This window comes from Xenopus laevis, chromosome 9_10L (genome assembly GCF_017654675.1).
Source record: "Xenopus laevis strain J_2021 chromosome 9_10L, Xenopus_laevis_v10.1, whole genome shotgun sequence".
NCBI lineage: Eukaryota > Metazoa > Chordata > Amphibia > Anura > Pipidae > Xenopus > Xenopus laevis.
The window spans coordinates 16,943,999-16,966,201 of NC_054387.1; the positions used below are offsets into that span (position 1 = coordinate 16,943,999).

The window sequence follows — 22,203 nt, forward strand, 5'->3', positions numbered from 1 at the left end:
TGTTCCCTGCAACAACTTAAATTCAGAGCTAAATTCAGAGCAAAGTGCTTCTGTCCCATCTTGCCCAATTGCCACCATCTTGTCCTACTGTCTCCATATTCTCCTTCTGTCTCCATCTTGTCCTTCTGTCTCCATCTTGTCCTGCTGTCTCCATCTTGTCTTTCTGTCTCTATCTTGTCTTACTGTCTCATCTTGCTCAGCTGTCCCCATCTTGTCCTACTGTCTCCATCTTCTCCTTCTGTCTCCAAATTCTCCTTCTGTATCCATCTTGTCCTACTGTCTCCATCTTGTCCTACTGTCTACAGCTTGCCCTACTGTCTCCACCTTGTCCTACGGTCTCCATCTTGTCCTACTGCCTGCATCTTGTCCTACTATCTCATCTTGCTCAGCTGCCTCCATCTTGCCCTTCTGTCTCCATCTTGTCCTACTGTCTCATCTTGCTCAGCTGCCTTCATCTTGCCCTTCTGTTTTTCTTTTTGCCCGCTTGTTTCCATCTTTTCCTTCTGTCTCCATCTTGTCTTGCCTCCATCGTGTCCTTCTGTCTTGATCTTGTCCTTCTGTCTCCATCTTGTCCTATCTTCTCCATCTTGCCATACTGTTTCCATCTTGTCCTATTGTATCCATATTGTCCTTCTGTCTCCATCTTGTCCTACTGTCTCCATCTTGTCCTACTATCTCCATCTTGTCCTACTGCCTGCATTGTGTCCTACTATCTCCATATTGTCCTACTGTCTACATCTTGTTCTTCTGTCTCCATTTGTCCTACTGTCTTCATCTTGTCGTACTCTTTACATCTTGCCCTACCTCTACATCTTGTCCTTCTGTCTCCATCTTGTCCTACTGTCTCCATCTTGCTCTACTGTCTCCATCGTGTGCTACGCTTCTTTATTGCTTTGTTGTCTCCATCTTGCCCTACTGTTCTTCTCTTGTCCTACAGTCTCTATTGTTTCCGTCTGTCTCCATCTTGCCCTAATGTCTCTTCTTTTCTTGTCTACCTGCCAGGGGCAATGACTGGTTGTCACTGGTTATTGCCACTTATAAAATAACAACCCAGTGGTGCAAAATCTAAGGGTTTTGGTGAAATGTTCTCATTATAAAAGCAGAGAGTTTGGCTACGGATAACAAACCTATGGCTCCCACGCAGTAAAATCGGTTTGGCATACCACCCACCGTGGAAGAAGATATAGTGATTTGTTGATATTAATGTATTGTACAAGCATGCACATAGCAGAATGCATTCATCTGAACAACAGACACTGCCTGAGCCATGGGCACTGTCTGTGCACGCATGAAAATACAAAGGTCCAATAATGATGTGTCCCAACTCTCCCTGGAACAATCTGTACAGCACAGTGTAGGCTCAGTGTAGCACTCACCTGCTATAAATAATCAGTAAATTGTAGGGCAGCAACACTCAAAATAGTACTGAGTCACATGGACAAAAGTCAGAATTACTGCCACATCCCACCTTTATTCAGCAGGAGGTGCAGAGGGGGCATAACGGGAAGGTTTCCCACTAACAGAAATTTAGTAATAAACTGAATTACACACACTTGTTACTTTTTGTACCTTGCTGCTCCCTGGGAAACAGTAACATAGTAACTGGCTGCAGTTGCTGAGGTTGAAAAACAAACATCCATCGCCGTAGCTCGTCACTGGACCAGACTGAGCAAAAAAGCAAATAAATCTGAAGCAGTTTCCTATTTAAAAATGGCAGTCGGTTAAGTGCCAGCTAACAGCCATTAAATACCAACAGCAGCATCCGGATGCTTATCTCCCTTGTTAAAAAAGGAATCTAACCCTTTCTTGAAACTATCTAATGTATCTGCCAGTGTAGCTGGCCGGATCGCGTCAAAATCACCCGTGGAGTTCCTCCCTTAATGTGGAACCTCCCTTCCTCAATGAGTTCCTCTTTAAAGATTTCACCTATATTCTTAGTGCTGTAATATCTGTCATTGTGACAATCCATACACACACACACATATATATTTCCAGCATCCCTCCATTAAGGGACACAATTTGATGGGCTAGTGCCCAATGTCAGAGCCCAGCATGTAAGAGGTACTAGAGTTACGGACCCCAGAACTCCTTATAGAATTCCTCTGGCACCTCGCCCAGTGGCATAACTAGATGGTTACTGGGCCCCACCACAAATTCATTTTAGGGCCCCCAAAATATCCAGAGTTTGCCCTGTTTTACCAATATATATTGAAATTGCTCATTAACTAGGGCCTCATGGGGCCCCCAATACCTCCTGGGCCCCCCTGCAGCTGCAGGGTCTGCTTGTTCTTTAGTTACACCCCTGACCATGCCCCTGTCCCTAGACAATCCCTTTTCCTCTCTCATCTCTCCCTCTGTCCCTTTCCTTCTCCTTCCCAATCTCTCCCCATTCTCTCTCTCCCCCCCCTCTCCTCTGTGGGTCTGTTGAGCCATGACAAGTACAATCATGCAGAGATGGTTCAATTAATATGAAAGATTGTATATTAATATTTCATTATGTGTAGGAATACAGAATCCTCTTCCTCGCAATCCTTTTCTGTACAGAGAGAGCGTGCCCCCTGGGAAATGCCCTGTCTATCACCTGCTGCACCTTCCCATTTCTACAAAGTGTCCTCTCTCTGCCTAGTGTTTATAATGTTGATGTTCCTGATTGGCCTCTGCATTAATTGCTACATTCATTTAATTGTTGTGACTCTGCTTATTGTTTCTGTGCTGTTTTGTCACACAAGGCTGCTCATACTTAATTGCCTGGTGGCTGTGGTTACTACTGAAAACTTTACTTTGTTTCTGCGCTGCTCGCACTTACCAACATGTATCTGATTCCACAAATTAAATGTCCAACTTTATACGCTGTGCTTCATTGGGCACCTGAGCTGCTGTACCCACAGACTGGCACTTATTGCAGTGAAACCGCTAATTTGTTTTTTGTGTATTGTAACTCTTTGACTGCGGGTGTACACAGTGGGTGTGCTCCACTGTGCTTAGGCTCCCCATGTAACTTTTTCACTGTAGGGGTGCTCTACCTGTAACCCTTTCATTGCAGTTGTGCTCTACCTGTAACCCTTTCACTGCTGGTGTGCTCTACCTGTAACCCTTTCACTGCAGGGGTGCTCTACTTGTTACTCTTTCACCTGTTACATCTATTAGTAAAACAGGACAACCTCTGGATATGTTGGGGGCCCCTAAAAATTTGCTGTGGGGCCCAGTAACATCTAGTTACGCCACTTTTTCAATGCTGGTGTGCTCTATCTGTAACTTTTTCACTGCAAGTGTACTCCACCTGTTATCCTTTCACTGTTAATGTGCTTTACCTGTAACTCTTTCATTGCTGGTGAGCACCACCTGTAACTCTTTTACTGCTAGTGTGCTCTACCTGTAACCTTTCCCACTGCTGGTGTGCTCCACCTGTAACTATTTCACTGCTGGTGTGCTCTACCTGTAACTTTTTCACTGCTGGTGTGCTCCACCTGTAACTCTTTCACTGCTGGTGTGCTCCACCTGTAACTCTTTCACTGCTAGTATGTTTAACCTGTAATGTTTCCCACTGCTGGTGTGCTTCACCTGTAACTCTTTCAATGCTGGTGTGCACCACCTGTAACTCTTTTCCTGCTAGCAGTGGCGGAACTACCGGGGAGCAGGGGGTGCGAGCGGGCCAGGGCCCGCACCCCCCCAGGGCCCCCGGCAGCCCACGCGTCACTGAAATGTGGACCGTATGGAGGGGGCGTGTCACGCACCAGGGCCCGCCCCCCTCTAGTTACGTTACTGACTGCTAGTGTGCTCTACCTGTAACCTTTTCCACTGCTAGTGTGCTCCACCTGTAACTCTTTCACGGCTGGTATACTCCAGCTGTAAGACTCACTGTTAATGTGCTTCACTTGTAACTCTTTCATTGCTGGTGAGCACCACCTGTAACTCTTTTACTGCTAGTGACCTCTACCTCTAACTCTTTAATTGCTAGTGTGTTCAACCTGTAATGTTTTCCTCTGCTGGTGTGCTTCACTTGTAACTCTTTCAATGCTGGTGCGCACCACCTGTAACTCTTTTACTGCTAGTGTGCTCTACCTGTAACCTTTTCCACTGCTAGTGTGCTCCACCTGTAACTCTTTCATGGCTGGTATACTCGAGCTGTAACACTCACTGTTAATGCACCTCACCTGGAACTCTTTCAATGCTGGTGTACTCCAGCTGTAACTCTCACTCTTAATGGGTTTCACCAGTAACTCTTTCAATGCTGTTGTGCTCCACCTGTAACTCTTTTACTACTAGTGTGCTCTGCCTGCAACTTTTCCCACTGCTGGTGTGTTCCACCTGTTACTCTTTCATGGCTGGTATACTCCAGCTGTAACACTCACTGTTAATGTGATTCACCTGTAACTCTTTCAATGCTGTTGTGCACCACCTTTAGCTCTTTACTACTAGTGTGCTCTGCCTGTAACCTTTTCCACAGCTGGTGTTGTCCACCTGACTGTCAGCTTCTCTGTGCCCATGAAAGGCTTTAGCAGGGCAGCCATTAGGTGGGGACCGGGGGGAGAGTTGTAGGGGGCCCCGAGGGTAAAGGGGGCCTGGCAACGTCACACTTCTGGCTGACTTCGGGAAGGCATGGACGAGGCCTGGACTGGGAGTCAAAATAGACCCTGCCATTCCAAGTACAAAGAGGCCCAAACTGCCTTTTACCAGCCCACAATATGGTAACTTTCTATGGAACCGTACAGCAGCCCCACAGATTGCCAGTCCGGGCCTGGCAAGGATGTTTAATGGGGGGGGCCCTGGCCACCAATTTTTTTTCTCAAGTGGGGTCCTACCCACCAATATTTTTTAATGGGGGGGCCCTGGCCACAAATGTTTTTTTATGGGGGGCCCTGACCACCAATATCTTTTATTTTTTATTAACATGTGGGAACCCTAGCCACCAATATTTTTTAGTTTTTTTCCTGTGTGGTGGGGGCGGACCTGTTGGGTGGGGAGGGCAGACCTGTAGGTGGGGCTTGCGGTGGGTGCAGCCCAGGGGGGCCAGGATATTTTGTTGTATGGGGCCCTGCGATTTCTGATGGCGGTCCTGGGCTTTAGTTATCCACTGCAATTAAACTGCACTGTGCAAGGGAAACAATATGGTAGGAGCCACCAACTAATAAATACTAATAGAAAGTATGGTTTGATAAGCAGGGAAATGCAGCAGGTCACATAATATGAGCTAGGAATTATTCTATGAATTTTAATGAATTTGCTAATACACAGCATGGGTTGGGGGCAGGGGTATCTGGTATCAGAGATGGTATAGTTGGTAAATACAGTGCTGCTCCATGTTCTGCTTGGCTAAACTGACACCACTCACACACTCACACACTCACATGAGACATATTTATTATATATGAGGGCTTTATGGAGTTATTTCCAGGCCGGTTGATGCAATCTCATCAGAGAATAAATATTGCTTAATGGCCTGTACCAATGTCACCTTGCAGCTGTCATGTCCATTGAGCTTGGGCAGATTTTGTCACCACCCTGTGAACATGTGTTTACCAATTATTATATGAACGTCCCATCTCCTGACCAATTCTTTTGTTTCTCAAGAATATTTTTAAACCTGTCTGATCGACTGTTGAGACGATGCTGCTAAAATAGCTTTTATTGTTCTAGTTGAAGTTGATGCAGGAGCCCCCTCTAATGGTCATTATTTCTCAGACAGGTCAAGACTAAAACCAGCACCCACCCCTGTGTGCGGAAGGTAAGTATCACTATTCCATACCACCTGCTGGTTTAATTCCCTTGCATATGGTACCAATGCTTTATGTACCTCCTTCTATAAGTAATGTTCCCTGTGGATCCTACTGATTATGTAGGCAGGTTAATCCAATTAGCAGGGAAACCTAATATAAAGACAGAGGTGAAATGAAAGCTATCTCCTACACTCCCTTGGGCTCCCATGTCTCCTTTAAAGGTGATTAAATGTTCCTCTATAAACATAGGGAGAGTGATTGCTCCTATTGACTGTGTAGCAGACCCATTTAGCTCCATGCAAATAGATATACATTTCACATTTACACAAAGCGTTACAAATCGTTATTTCATTAGATAATTTCTGAAAAAAAGAGTATTTTAGCCTTCATCATCGCAATTTCATATTTGTATAATCTGTGTTACTTGACCATCAGTTATATCAGCCGAGAAGATGCTGAGGTTGATGGGAGCCGGAGGATCTGATTCATTGGTCTGATCCAGCGTGCAGGCTTGGAGGCAAGTTTTGGTTGCATAAAAACCAGGTGTACTGTCAAACAGAGCCTTAGGGTAGGACTATGCGTTTTCGTTGCGATCCGACTCGCTGCGCAAAAACGCAGGTGTCAAGTCAGATGTGACGGAAATAAGATAAGATATACAAAAGTCGCAGCGTTGATACGACGCGACACGACTGTTGAATGCAGACGCGGCGCGCAGCGCCTGCATCCGACAGTCGTGTTGCGTCGGATGCGTTTTTGCACAGCGAGTCGGATCACGCCGAAAACGCCTGTGTAGTCCTACCCTGAATATAGGCTAAATGGATGGTCTACAAAGTCAATAGGAGCAAATCAGGACTCTCCCTGTCATAGAGGAACGTTTAATCACCTTTAGAGGGGACATTTGGAGCTAAAGGGAGTGTGTGAGATAATCCCTCTTGTACATGTGTGTGATCTGATACCCAGCAGGGAAGGTCACATTATGTAAATTCAGACAGAGGCCAATACAGGAGTCACTTCTATAAAGAAAAATGAGCATTTTGGATCACAAGGTTGACCACATGATGTATTGGGTATGAGCTTTTCCTTTGCCCCCACAGCCCATTGATCTTGCCCTATTCAGATCTGCTGATTAGGAGCATAATTCCCCAGTCTTAAGGTCAGGTGTATCAATGAAAGTCTCTGATCCACGGAGCACCAAGCCAGGTCGAAGATTAATAAATTTTCATTTTATTGAAGATTAAACATTTTACATGATAGTAAATCACCAACAGTGCATCAAACGCAGTCCATGCTTAACGCGTTTCGTAGCTTCAACGCTACTTCATCATAAGGTCAGGGGTATCAGCATCTGTTATACAGAAGCCCATTTATAATGAGGAGAGCACAAACAGTGGCTGAGGCGCCACTTACTAAGTTCTTATGCAAATCAGCATGAACTCTGGGAATTCTGAAACATCAGAATAAAATAAACGTTACTTAAATAATCTGTCTATTATATTATATGCTTATTTAGCCATAAAACATGTATCCACACTTTGTGAATCAGTGTCCTTGTGGCTAAAGAGGCCTGTAAAAGAGTCAAGTAGGGGAGAAAAAGGAAGCTGTGCTGAGGCAGAGGAAACAGAAATACTAAAATGGGAAAGAACTGCAAGGGGAAAATGTGTTAGCTCTGTGCTGCATAATTGCTCATATAGCAAAACACAGTATAGACCAAAGAGTCAAGCAACATTGAAGGTTCTTCGTATTTGCATGTTCCTTTAAACCATAGTTCACACGCTGCCCTTGGGAATCTATAACTCCCTGCTACTGCCTATCCCTTAGACCTTGGGTGAAGAGAACAGTGTGAAGGTGACTGATCATTCAGTGGGGGAATCTGCCTTCCATATGCAGCAATTAATCCTCTCCCACTCTAAATTCTAAATGCACTAGAAATCTGCCAGCAAAGCCATTAGAAGCACAAGATGTGTTATTATTGTTATTATTGCTATCTGATCAAATTGCGCTCCCCAAACAGCTGAGCTCTATATGCTATGTAATATTCTTTGCTCCGCACATGGGATTCACCATTGCTTCTTTGTCTTATTTAATTATCTGCACCTCTATGTGCAATTAACTACCATTTCTCTTGCCTTGTACCTTGCCTGTGCCATCCCCAGAGTCACTAAGAACAGTTAATGGGCTGAACTGCTTGATCCCTGTGCCCCAAGCAAAACAGGGTTCCCGGCTGTATAGGTAACAATATATTTTTAGTACATATCTAAGATATGTATAGTTTAGGTTTGACATATTTGTCAGTTTATAAAATCAGAAAGTCATGCCATTTGGAGTGGGAACTGTAACACAGGGGTCAGAGCATTAAAGCCCAGGGGTTGGGTCATGATGTCAGGGGGCAAAACTATGAGGTAGTGGATGGATTTAGCAGGGTTAGTAGGGCAGGAATTGTGGGCGGTGGGCAGGCAGGGCCACCATCAGGGGGGGACAAGTGTCCCGGGCCCGGGCATGAAGGGGGGCCCAGCAGTGCTGCACTTTTGAGTGCCGGGCCCCCCTTGAGAGCGCCTGAGCCGTGGGGGCATTTTTCAAGTCCCGAACAGCCGAAATGCGGAAGTGCCGAAAAGCCGAACAGCCAAAGGACCCAAAGTCACGAAAACAGCCGAAGCTGAACTCCCGAAGCGGCGAAAAGACCCGAACCTACGAAAATAGCCGAAGTCTCGAAGCGCCGAAAAGACCCGAAGTCACGAAAACAGTCGAAATTTAAGTCCTAAAGCGGCGAAAAGACCCAAAGTCACGAAAGGAGGCAAAGTTGAAGTCCTGAAGCCATGAGTTTAATTCTACTGAACACCAATTTGAATTTTTTTTTTTTAATCCCCTTGCCACCAATGAATTATTTTAATATTCTATAGGCCCCTGCCACCAATGTTCTTTTTAAAAAATATTCTTTGGGGCCCCAATTTTTTTCACTTGTAAGGGAGGCCCTGGCACCAATGCTTTTTTTAAAAAAAAACTTTTATGAGGGCCCTGGTGCCAATGTTTTTTTTTTTTTAACTTGGTCAGGGACACTGACCATCAATAGCTTTTTATAACTTGTGTGTGGGGGGTTACTTTTTTAGCGCTGATGTCTGTGTGGTCTTTTAACTGTGATGGAGTGAGTCGTGAGTGGAATCTGGTGTGGGGCTCGGGCGCAAGTGTGGGCGGGGCCCAGGGGGCCCCAAAAAGTTTGTTATATCGGGCCCTGTGATTTCTAATGGTGGCCCTGTGGGCAGTTGCTAATACGGTACATTATCTGCTAGGCCACTTAGTGGCACCAGGGGGCAGAGCAGAATAAGGTACCCCCTGGGCAGTGGCAGTAAATCAGATAGTGACTCAGAATGGGATAGAAAGAGAATCTACCATAATTATAATTATTGATCCCGAGATTCTGGAGGATGAGCAATGCAAGGGCTGCATTACGCTACTATCCCCACCAACAGGCACCACAAAAGCCAAGCACATTGGTGCAACACCATCAGTCCTGAGACTATCTGGTTGCCAAGCCAACACATTGGGAGAAGGTTATCTGAATTATCACATTGGGAGAAAGTATCTGAATATACAAGAAGATATTTCTATCTATTATAACAGGTATTAAACAATGTCCAATCATTGGCTCATTAGCTCAGTTACTAAATGGCAACACTTCCTGCTGTCTTCAAGTGCTGAAGGACTGTAGGTGGGGGCTGCTCTGCTGTAGTCATCTTTTTGTCCTCCTGCCTCCATCTTGCCATATTGTCTCCAATCCATCTTGCTCTACTGTCTCCATCTTGTTCTACTGTCTCCATTCTGCCCTACTGTCTCTACCTTGCCTGAGATTGCCACCTTTTCTGGAAAAAAATACTGGGCTTCCTATATATTTATCTTTTTTTCATAATAATAACATTGGGATTAACCATCATTTTTCAACTGACGTTAGTGGGCATATCGGGTTAACAGTAATCACCAAAAATCAATTAGGACTGCTCCAAACTCACCACCCTTTGGCTGCTCCCTTGTATTCCCGGGTGCTCAGTCCGCAGCGTCCCCACTGCCAACATATGATACACGAACAGGAGGATGGCACTCCGGTAAAAAAACACTCCCTTAGTCATAGGCTTCCTGAAACACGTAAGGCCATGTATTTCTGCAGCACCTTGCAATAAAAACCTGCTTTTTTACCGGAGTGCCGTCCTCCTGTTCGTGTATCATATCGGGTTAAGATCCGCTCGTTTGGCGACCTTGCCGAACGAGTGGATCTTATAGCGTATGGCCACCTTTACTGTCTTTATCTTGTCCTACTGTCTCCTTCTTTACCAGCCCATCAGATCACAGGACTATGTCTGACTTTAGGCAGGTGTTTTGGACCCCTATGAGGTTGTTAGGGCCACCTTAACCTATAACAAGATGAGGAATATATATTCTAATACATTTCTGTCTGAATAAAGGCAGGATTAAGTTCACCAGAAGGAAGCACCGCAGGGAAATGTACTGGATATTAGTAAATACTGCAGGAAGCTTGTTCCTACCAACCAAATAGTATTTGCTGCAGGCACTGTAGGTAAAGTTCCCCTTGGTTAACGGGGGGGGGGGCACATGCATTAGTTTTAGCAGAAATCACCACTTTGCTACATGAATACATGAAGCAGCTGTCTGGCAGCACTGATTCTTATAAAGTTTTTATTCTGCCTGCTAACTGCTCATGGAATGTTCTCCCTCTGATAGGACTGCAAGGGAGTCTCAGTCTCATGTTACAATGTTCTCTGTAGCTTATTTCAGCCAGGGACAGCCCTGTGGATATATTTGTGAAGCAGGTGCTCTCTCTAGTGTCAAAGCTGCAAACTGCAACTTAAAATCAACATGCAATAAAAACCCCATAGATACTAAGGTAAGCACACAGCAGAATGTGTCACAAGGTAAGTAATACGGAACACATTTTAGGACATCCTCCGGTAAATTCCTGTCCTCCATGCGATGTCCTACAGCTTAGGAATGCCGCATCGGGTGCTTTTACTGTCACTCATCCTCCAAATCTACAGTCATACCTCTGTCCTCTACCCTCCCTTCTCAGCCGTCAGCCATACGAACTCCGCCCTCAACCCTCCATTTTCCTCGGATGCGGAAATGTGTTTAAAACATCTCTATAATAATACTGGTGAACAGGTAAAGCGGAAGGCTGAGTGCTGAGGGTAGAGGGCTGAGCAGGGAGGGCAGAGGACTGAGGGCGGAAGGCGGAGGACTGAGGGCAGAAGGCGGAGGACTGAGGGCGGAGGGGGCAGAAGGCGGAGGACTGAGGGCGGAGTTCGTATGGCTGACTGCTGAGAAGGGAGGGTAGAGGACAGAGGTATGACTGCAGATTTGAAGGATGAGTGACGTTAAAAGCACCTGATGCGGCATTCCTAAGCCGTAGGACATCGCATGGAGGACAGTGTATTTTGCCGGAGGATGTCCTAAAATGCGTTCCATAAAGTAAAGTCTTTGCCGCAGTCCTATATACTGATGTAGAATGTCAGTTCTTTCCTTAACTTCTTTTAAGTACATGTGACCCACAGAATATTATACACACATATCACCCAGCAAATACAGTATATAGAACATTCGCTGACAGGTAGGCAACAATCACAGCAGCTTTTCCCTATGGCACTGCCAGCTGAATGGAGGGCATCTGGCGCTTACACACAGCACTGTACCAAAGGAAATAGTAGTAAGGGCTGTGATGCACTCATGTTTATATGATACCATATCCCCTGACAGGTACAAACAGATAGTTTTATGCAGGAACTAGGGGTAGGCAGAAGAGGCACGTGCCTAGGTTGCAAAGCTGGGGGGCGCCAGGGCCAGAACTAGGGGTAGGCAGAGTAGGCACGTGCCTAGGGCGCAAACCTCGGGGGCGCCAGGCACGTACCTGCTCTGTCACTTACCCCATGTCCGGTCCCCTCACTATCCGTCTTCTACCCGTCTTCTTGCGCTAATTGGCGCTTCTGTGCATGCATGCCGGCGTCAACTTCTTCATTATGCACTGACGTCAATTCAGTTTGGCCCAGCTCTAATTCCTGCACATGCGCAGTTCCGGATGCTTGTGCATGCGCAGTCGAGGCCCAGCAAGGGGGCAAAGCAGCCGGGTGGCTGGCTTGGCCCGGGCCTGCCAGGCACATACCTTCTATGCCACCTTTCCTTAGTCCCATGCAGGGTCGGACTGGGGAACCCAAGGCCCACCGGGTCTGCAGTCTCAGGGCCCCCACCGCTGTGCCCTGCTGCGATGCAATTGTGTGCTCGCACGTGTGTGTACAAGTGTGCGCGCACTGCATTCTTCGTGCCTCAGGCCCTTTTTGGGGCTGGCAGGCAGGAAGTGGAACCACAGGGTGTGGATCTGTAGGGGGCCCATCGTGTTTTTGCCCGGTGTCCTGATGGCCCTCTCTGACCCTGGTCCCCTGTCTCCACTCTGGTGCTGTGCTGTTCTCCATAGTAAGAAAGAATGTGCGTGAAAACATCTGTTTTGCACAAGTGCGCCTATTCGCATGTGTGCTACAGATTGATCAAAAAACGAATAAGAAAACGAGTTAGATATAAAATGCCATACAAGGCAATGTACAGTTTATAAAAATGTTTGTTTACTCAATGTATTCCATTCATATTAATTGAATCGCCTTTTCTGAAGCACAGATATGCTCTTTTATGTGATATATAAAATGTGATTCATTCAAAATGTGTCCTTCTGCATTGATTTGGGGGGGGGATTGGATGACAAAGATGATTATGGATATTATAAATGATTTTTTTCATGAGCCACCATTTTGTGATATTTTATGTTGCTCATGGATCACCTGACAGGAAATATAGCTGTTCTAAGTGTAAAAAGATTCTAACTGTAACAGAAAGTAGAAAAAGGTTCTAACTGTAACAGAAAGACGTGTTGGGTGGAAAAGACCCACCTCTGTCTATTCTTTGGCTGAATATTGCTTTTTTTATATCTTTAAACATGCGCTGCCATTTTGTGATGTTAAGTGTGTCACTCTCTGGTCACCTGACAGGAAATAATACAGGGGTGGAAGAGCTGTCTGTTCTCTTGACCTAGCCTGTATGAATGCCTTTATGTGAGCACAGTGCCTCATAAAAGGCTTTATTTATATGAAACAGGGTTTTACATATGAGTTGCTTCACACACATATTCGATTATCCACAATTGAACTCACTGAACATAATAAAATATAAGATTCCATAAATAATAACTAATGGCTTGCAATATGTCCTGTCAGCATAATATGAATAAAGGCATTAGACTATGTACACAATAACATTTCATGCATCAGTTATATGCACTGCTTCCCATCTCTGCTGGCAGACAGCTCATTGCAATGACTCTAAAATAATAATAAATGACTGTAAATATAGTGAACTTTCTCTCACTGGCAAGAGACAACTAAAATAAGAAAGTGCGTGTGTACAAAATGAGATATTACAAAGAACAAACTGATATCAAGTTACGTACAGTAAATAACTTAAAGGAATAGAAACCCCTATTTACGACCCATTGCTAATAAGTGGTATTTCCAAGATAGTGGAATTAGCACCTCCCAGTACCAAATATTACAAGCAGTGTATGGGCCCAGGGGTGATCAGAATGAGACAAAATATAAGGGGTGTTTGATAATTCCCCCAGAAACCATCCCTCCTAGCTGGTGGGTATAGGATTGCCCTTTCTGATATAATTAGGAATCAAGATGATCTTCTTAAAACCAATATGTGACTTATGAGGGTATATATATATATTATATATATATATATATATATATATATATATATATATATATATATATATATATATATATTCTCCCAGGTGACGGCACTCCAAGGAAAGTTCCACTAAGACATCAGTTCAAATAAAATGCAGGTTTCTTTATGGACCAACGTTTCGATTCCTTACTGGAATCTTCGTCTTCCCTGTCTGCAAGACAGTTCCGATTATGACAGCTCAGCCCGTAGCTCCGGGTTTCTTACTGAAATGTCTCGACTTTGACTCGAGAAAAAGGCACAATTCATATTGAACAAGGGGTTCTACTGCCCCTTTAATTGAAATACTATATAGAGTTAAAAACAACTCATACTAAACTTCGGATATCAAATAATGTCTGGGCCTTGATAGTTCTGGGCCTTGATAGCGGTGTTGTGAGGGTCAGCCTGAATCCCATTGGACCCATGCAACATTCTTGTACATGCTAAATTACTCACAAAGCCTCTCCTCTCTCTTTCTCTACTTCCTCAGCCCTGCCCAGGGATATAGACATGGGAAGCACTAAATGAAGGCATCTCAGGTGTTATCAGAGTTCTAAAGCACCTCCTCATCCTTAGACAGAGTTGGGTCAGGAAAATCCTGGCTGGCCCACCACTGCTTGACAGGTATTATATTTACAGCTGGTTTGGCCTATGTGTATATACAATACAGGTTTAGGATCTGTTATCCAGAAACCCAATACCCAGATCTGATCAAATTGTTTGTAAAAACAATTCTTTGAAAGTAGCATTTGCTTAACGCCGCTTGTTACTTTTTAAACAATGTTGCAAAAGTCTAAGTTCCTCAGCAAAGACAGGTCTGTTAATCATCTGCCTTGTGTTACATTGTATTTTTTTCCAGAAAAGTTGGCAACCCTACTCACCATAGAAACAGACATGGGGCAATTCATGGCACTTTATCTGCCATGTTCTTTCTGGTACTGAAATGCCTGAAATCTCTCTCTCTTCCAACCCCCTCATTTTGCCCTGTGTGCTTTAAAAATGAGAATCCTACTAAGGAACAAGAAAAGGGCTTACATTCAACCTGAGCGAGGGATGATATGACAGTGCTTTCATGAAACGTGTGTGAGAGAGAATACAATTCTGTGTATGCAGATTCCCCTGGGAGCCCACTAACTTGGATGGTTTCAGTTCTCAAGCTAGCCTTGGTCACTAGTACCCTGGCCTTGAGGGCAGAGCCACCTGCTTGGCTGTAAGAGCAGTTCTTTGTTTTTCTGTGATCTGTTTGATCAGGGTTCTGACTCTTTGTGAGTTCAGAATCCATGGAGCTAGGGTCAAATAAACTATTGCCTCATGTGATCTCCGGTAACCCGAATTTCCACGACAGATCACTTCCACTTATTGTTCCATGGTGGTCTATACACTGTTTATTTATTCTAGAGTTGCTGCTCCCATCCTACCCTGCACAATACAGTTTACTAAACCACAATCACAAACAAAATTCAGCAGCCCTCCGAAGTATGTGAACGGGGCCAGATTTATACATAGGGCGCCCCTAGGCCGGAACGACTTGTCCCTTCCCCTGCATCCTTTCCCCCTTTCACACTTGCTCCCTTCATATGCACGCAAAGGCATTCACAAGCCTTATATCATTGAGTCTGGAGCATGGGGATAAGCATGCAGGAGTATAACTATGAGATATTTAAAGAACTAGCAAATCCCTGCATGTCCCCTGTACTTCTGAACCAATTGTGATGTGGCTGGGTCGCATGCCACCCCTAAAATTCTGCTTTTGTGGCCTTTCCACAGATCTGAGCCCGTTGTAATGGCTGCCATCATACTACATTCATTGTAGCTACAAGCTATTGCTGAAAGTTTCAAACATATCAGAAAGACCCAACATTTAGGGGCAGAATATATTCATTTGTTCTTTCTCCTCGAATCAAGAAAAAAAACACCAATTTATTTATTTTTTTAAAAATCAGCCCATTAATTTTCAAGGAATAGAGTCATAGTTATACTCCATGTGCCAAAAGAAGCCTTTGTAAGCTTACTGACTATTCCCAGATCTAGAGTCTATATCACCGCTGACTCACAGGCCCCGGCATTGCCTTTCCTCATTCAGCGAATTAGCGATTATACCATGGGCACAGCATGTTCACCGGTTGGTGGTAGAGTTGCCTTCCTATAGTTTTATCTTTCTTCCATATTAATGTGGTTGTTCGCCTTTAAGTTAACTTTTAGTATAAGGTAGAGAGTGATATTCTAAGAAAGTTTGCAATTGGTTTTAATTTTTTATTATTTGTGCTTTTTGAGTTATTTAGCTTTTTATTCTCTCCAGCGAATATTTTGAGAAACTGAAGAAAGCCACAGACGACTACTAAAAGTTAGTGCAGAAGCTGCTATACAGATGGAAACCATCTATAATTCAATGTAAAATTCATAATAATGTCATTCGTTTTCTAAAAAAAAATACTAAACTATTTTGTATGATGTTTCTATGTGTGTCCATTTGAGGGATGTTTCATTATCAGATCCCAACCCCCTACCACATGTCCATCTGAATATATAGATCTATACCCTGTGTTTGGATTTGCTGTTTGATTCTTTTTCCTGCTTAGATCTGATACCCGAAATATGCTCCCTGGCTCATTCTTTGAGAGGTGGACAAGTCTGGCCAATGGACTGTACAAGAGCAGGGAGCTGATCAGTGGCTACTTCAGCCAAGGGTCCATTTCAATCCTGCCCGTATGGCTGAGTTTCAATCAGATATGAATGGGGTTGGCATATCACCAGCCTAACCAGTAATATGGCAGCCGAGACTGGGACCAGTGTTACACATTTAACCAGCAATGTATTTCTTCATACATTTATAATTCCCTGACGTACCTCCCCTGTCCTCTCCCTCCCCAATCCCTGCCTCCAGCTCCACTTCTTTCCTTTCTTCCTATAATCCCCCACTCCCATATCGACCATATTTTCTCCCGAACCACCCCCTCATTATCCCTCCAATTTCTGTACAGCCAGATTTTTTTTTCCAAAATGGTGACAACCCTAGATATTGGTCAGGCAGGACCTTCTGAGGGTCCATGTATGATAATGTCCCTGGCACAGCACAAGCCCAGTATAATGCTTCTTCCGAGCTGACTGGACTGTGCTGGCACCCAGCCTAAACCAGTGCAATGGACTGTGAAAACCTGTTGGTGACGCCTAATCGCATGAGCAGTATCTCCTATTTCCCCATCTCATGTATGTCAGTGGGCATTCTAAAGCATGGGGGCAACACCATGCAGCAAGGAGGCAGCAAGATCAACATACGATTCCGTAAAGGCCTGGGCCCAACAGAACTGAGAAGCTTGATACTGCTGTACCCTGAAATTACATAAACATAACCCTTGCTCTGTCTACTCCCCCACCTTTTCTCTTAAAGGGCAAGTAAATCCAGGACTAAACATAAACTGCATGGATTAATATCAGGACATGGGGGCTGCTGTACTGCCTCTCTGCCGTGTCATTGATAAAGTTACATCCCCCCACTTCAGCAGAACAAACCTTTCTGGTGAATCTGGACGGACCCTCCTCTTCCCATTTTCCCAAAGGGAGTGATATGCGCAGTGAACCTCTGGGGAGCAGGGTACTATGGTAAAATATTCACTACATATCAAAATGCAGACTAAATTATGTACATCTTACTTTGGCCCAGGGCTCCTTGAATTTCCAGTGGCCATTAATATCCCACCTGTTATCAGTAGACCAATCACGGGATGGACTGATGCCCAATGAAACATCCCACAGACCTGCCCTTCCTCTGCCCAAATAATACCAAAGGCAACTGTATCATGGGACAAACGTCTTCAAATGACAGTGGCATGTTTATGGGCCAGCTCTTTCTAGACCCAATGAGCCAGTTTCTCCTTGGCCCAAAGGATACTAATGGCAGTGACATGTTTATCCAAGTCCCTGCTAGGCCCAAAATAACATACTAATAAGTCAGCACCTTCTGAACCCAGTCTCATAATGTACTAATCCCAGTGATATGTTTATATACACTATATATCATTTGTATGTGATTGATTGACCAAACCTCTGACATCAGTGCAGATCAGTAGGACTTCTTATATTTCTTCATCCTTAGCATCTCCTTTCACCAATTTCTCCCACCCTTGCCTCTTGATTCCACCTTCACTTTTCAGTGACCCTTTTCCCTTGCACTAGAGGTCTCCCTCCTCTGTAATGTTCCCTGGCAATACTATAGAACTATAAAAAATGCAAGAACACCAATAAAATATGTATTAACATATTTATTTATAAATTGGATGTTATATTTATGCATTTTAGATTAATTCCTACTAATTTAAGTTGGGAAGGACTCACATCCATTAGGTTCAAGTTTTAGTGTAAATGGGATCTTCCTATTTAGTAGTTGATCCAGAGGAAGGCAAAAACCCCATCTGAAGCCAGAGCCAATTTGCCTCAGAGGAGGAAAAATTCCTTCCTGACTCCCAAAGGGCAATCGGACAAGTCCCTGGATCAACTTTTACTATGAGTTTATTTCAGTATCAGTACTAAGAGTTTATGTCAGGGTTTAGACTAGGAGATGTGACTGGTTGTTGAGTGGAAGGCTTGAAAGGAAAGAATTTAGAAAGGAAAGAATTTGAACAGGAGAAACCACAGAGGAATTGGTGTTAGGAGATTGCAGGGGGGGAGGCAAAAGAAAAAATGGACAAGAGAAGCCTCTGTGTAGGGGGGCATAATTTTAGTTTGTGCTATGTGGTGGTGACTAAATATCTTGGTATTGGTGGAATGGAATAACCAATTGAGGTGCAAGAAGAAGGGCAGGGATTAAAAGATATTTTAAAGAGGAGAAACTCTTGATGATATGTAAATAAAAGAAGATATTGGTGGAGGTGTGTTAGCACAAGGACAGAGCTTGCGGGTAGAGGTAAAATATGGGGTAAGGGCTGGAGGTGGAGCTAAAGTTAAATGAAAAGTCCTTGGGTGGAGATGTGGTAATTCAATACTAATGAAAACTAAGGTCCTAATAGTGGAGCTATGGTGTTTGAAAATGTGAATACTGCTAGTGGAGCTGTAGATATGGATGTGAATGTCGGAGCTATGGTGAAATGTAGATGCTTAAGGCAAGATTTTGGAGTTGTGGTAGTCTGCAAAAAAAAGGAAGATGGATGGAACTATGGCAGTTGGAAAATGAGGTGTAGATGTGTGTGGGTGGAGCAAATTAAACTAAAGAACTGGTGGAGATGTGGTATTCTTAAAAGAATGTTCATGGAGCTAAAGAAGGAGATAAAGTTCCTGCTGGTGTAGTTGCAGGAATCTTGAAGATACCACTTGCTGAACTGCATCAGCTTGAAAGGAGATGTTGTTGGTGGAGCTGCAGACGCCACTGGATCTGTATGAGAAAAACATATCAGTCAGTAATAGATTATCATTAATTCTCATTCAGAGGCATGGCATTTATGCATAAGCCTTATTCATTAGGGGTTCCAACATGTTAGGGAGTTTTTCTCCCAGGCTGATGCTCCTTTTAGAAATAAATGCACTCGCTATGGGAATAGGAAATAATGCCTGAGCCTTCTCAATCGCATTCGATCCTGTTGTGTTATTGTGCGGCTGCTGCAGTGAGGCTAATGTCCATCAGCACAGAAAACCTTGATTCAGCCCCTACTGCCCGGTGTGTTTATTTGCTTCACATATGGGGAGGATTGTGACCAAGAAATGTAAACTTGAGCATCTTCTAGCTGAAACCCACCTCTTGTGCACAGTGAGGATTCGGGTCCTACTGTAGACATGTAGACACCCACCTAATGTAGACACCCATCAGGCAGCAGGGGATCAAATTGCTATTTGTCTACAAGCTGAGAAGCATTGTACAGGGATACTGAATGGAGACGGGACCTTACCTTGTAGATGTTTCTTTTTCCTCTGCTCTGATTAAGGAAACCCATTCTGGGCTGTTGATGTTATTGGCCACAAGATTAATAACAGGAGAAGCCCTCCAGGGCCATTTGCAGAGCTGCTTCTTGTTCTGCCGATGTCTGTGTGCAAGCACACCGCAGCTGTTTCAGGGTCCAGAGAGCTACTCCCTTCAGTCCTGTATAGGGAAAAATCATATTTGTGATTCATGAATACTAAATAGAGCTTGTATATGATTCATAAACAAAAAAATATAAAATAAAGACTGAGGACCAAATGCAAATTGTCTTAGAACGCCATTGTCTCCATTATACTAAAATATAATATTAAGATAAAGTACCCCTTAAAACATGTTTATTATTCCCAGTGCCATTATAATAAAACCAACTGGTGCAGTCGTATCAGATATAATGGATTCCCTGACCTTTCTTGGCCGGCCGGTTCTGCAGAGTCAGGAGATGTTCTTCCAACTCAGCCCTGACGATTTTCTTAGGTGGCAGTTGGCTGATGAATGGGTGCTGCAGGAGTTCTTCAGCACTCCCTCTCTCTGAAGGATCCTTCTTCAGACACCACTCCAAGAACGACACAAAATGTTGTGACCTGGAAAAAAAGAGATTTTAGCTTTAGCTAGCAAAAAAATTCCCATCTATCATCTATCTATCTATCTATCTATCTATCATCTATCCCTCTATCTGTCCCTCTATTTATCTATCTGTCTGTCCCATCTATCTATCTATCTATCTATCTATCTATCTATCTATCTATCTATTCATCTATCTATCTATCTATCTATCTATCCATCGACCCCTGTATCTATCATCTATCTATTTGTCCCTCTATTTATCTATCGGTATATCCTCTCTATTATTATTAATATTAACATGTATTTATATAGCGCCAACATATTGCGTATATATATATATATCTATTGTTTATCTATCTATCTATCTATCGTCTATCTATTGATCTATCTATTTATCTATTGGTCCCTCTATTGGTCCCTCTATTTTTCTGTTGGTCCTTCTATTTATCTATCTATCCCTCTAGCTATCATCTATCTATCTATCTATTGTCTATCTATTGATCTATCTATTTATCTATTGGTCCCTCTATCTATCATCTATGTATCTGTCCCTCTATTTATCTATCTGTCTATCTATCTATCTATCTATCTGTCTGTCTGTCTGTCTGTCTGTCTATCTATCTATCCCTGTATCTATCAATATATCTAACTATCTATCTATTACTTAATCTATCATCTATCTATCATCTATTTATCCATCTATCTATTTTGATTTGATCTCTTTAGGGAGAAGTGAGACCCATAGTATTACAGCATTACACATTACAGAAATCTTCTCCCAAAGTCTTGTCCCTACTGTGCACTTTTTCATCTCCAATTTGTACCTGTATGTTAGCCTCCCATCCATTTAGACTGTAAGCTGTACGGGGCAGGGGCAGAGACCTCCTTCCCACTATGCCTCTTACCACATAGCACTTAAGCTCTTTGTCCTATGATTCTGTATATATTTATTATGTGATTTGTCTCCCCCATGGTTACTTTTATATATATTGTACTTTTAGGCACTGTACAGCACTGCGACTCCTTAACAGCACTTTACAAATAAAGTTATACATACATACATACAAGTGTTCCCCAACCCAAGATTCCCCACCACTATCCCAAACTGGTCAACAATGGTATAATAAAGGATATCAGTGGCAAATCTAGTTGTCTATAAGGCTATGAGGGACAAGGTAAGGTCCTGTGATTTTCCCACACCCTCTTCTGACTGCACCATAGTGCACATGGCCTGTAATCTCACAGTAGTGGGGCCCATAGTTATATGTTATACATAAAATATATCATATCTGCTCTGCATCCACCTATATTTCCCTGAAAACACAAATATCCCTGTCTGCATCTCATGGGCCACATGTAAAGTCTGCAGTAGAAAAACCTCTATTTATATTTAGGAGGTATTTAAACAAAATACACATCCCCCTGAGCTGAGACTGAAATCTCCCCATTATCCCAAATTTGTACAGACAAGGGGCATGGTGAGGGCAGACTGTGGAAGCAACTAGGTGGATATAGGAGTTGCCAAATGTCCCAAGTGTTAGTAAGAAAATATGGGGAGTTCCATGTCTGCAAGCACAGGTACAATGTACAGTGACTCGAGCTGAGACAGACTCACCATCTGTTTGATTGAAGCTTCGGTGGTTGAGCTTCTCTTATCAGGTGCTCCACTGGGTATTGATCTGCGTAAGCTAAAAGCGAAAAACATATATATCAGGCCCATCGAACATGTCTAGATATTATTTATTTAATCTATACAAAAAGTTATTTTTTGCTGGAAATAGCAAATCACCCCAAATTCCTCCCATTCTGATATAGAACCTCTGCTGCTCAATGTATAAAATAAAGTAGCCACAATTGTTGTGATTCACTTACGTGGTTTTCCCTCGGCCATTTCGATGGCGGTTATCCCCAGCGACCAGATGTCACACTGCAAAAGACACACCAAAGAGCATTAGATGGAGAGAATTGGGTTAATGGGCATTTAATAAAATTTAAGTAAAAAGGGTACACTTCTCTTTTAGAAACATATACAAATATTATCATGGGTGCAAAAGTACACGCCATTCTCCTTAGCTCAATTATGGCCAAAACAGAAGAAAATACTAAATTATAAAATAGCCCAATGCACACCCAAGTAAATGAACACATCATGGTATATGTAAAAGTGAAAAAATATTTTATTATATATAAACATGTATACAGCAATACATCACCATTACAAACAATAGCAGTTACAGT

General features: G+C 43.4%; 1 long non-coding RNA gene across 1 annotated transcript; it reads right to left on the minus strand.

Moving 5' to 3' along the window:
• Window positions 1-18,768: 18,768 nt before the first annotated feature.
• On the minus strand, window positions 18,769-21,694 carry LOC121398236. Its single transcript, XR_005964198.1, has 4 exons — window positions 21,581-21,694; window positions 19,807-19,982; window positions 19,370-19,560; window positions 18,769-18,858 (listed from the first exon to the last, which is right to left on the minus strand). It is a non-coding gene; the product is annotated as an uncharacterized LOC121398236 (long non-coding RNA).
• Between the last annotated feature and the right edge of the window lie 509 nt (window positions 21,695-22,203).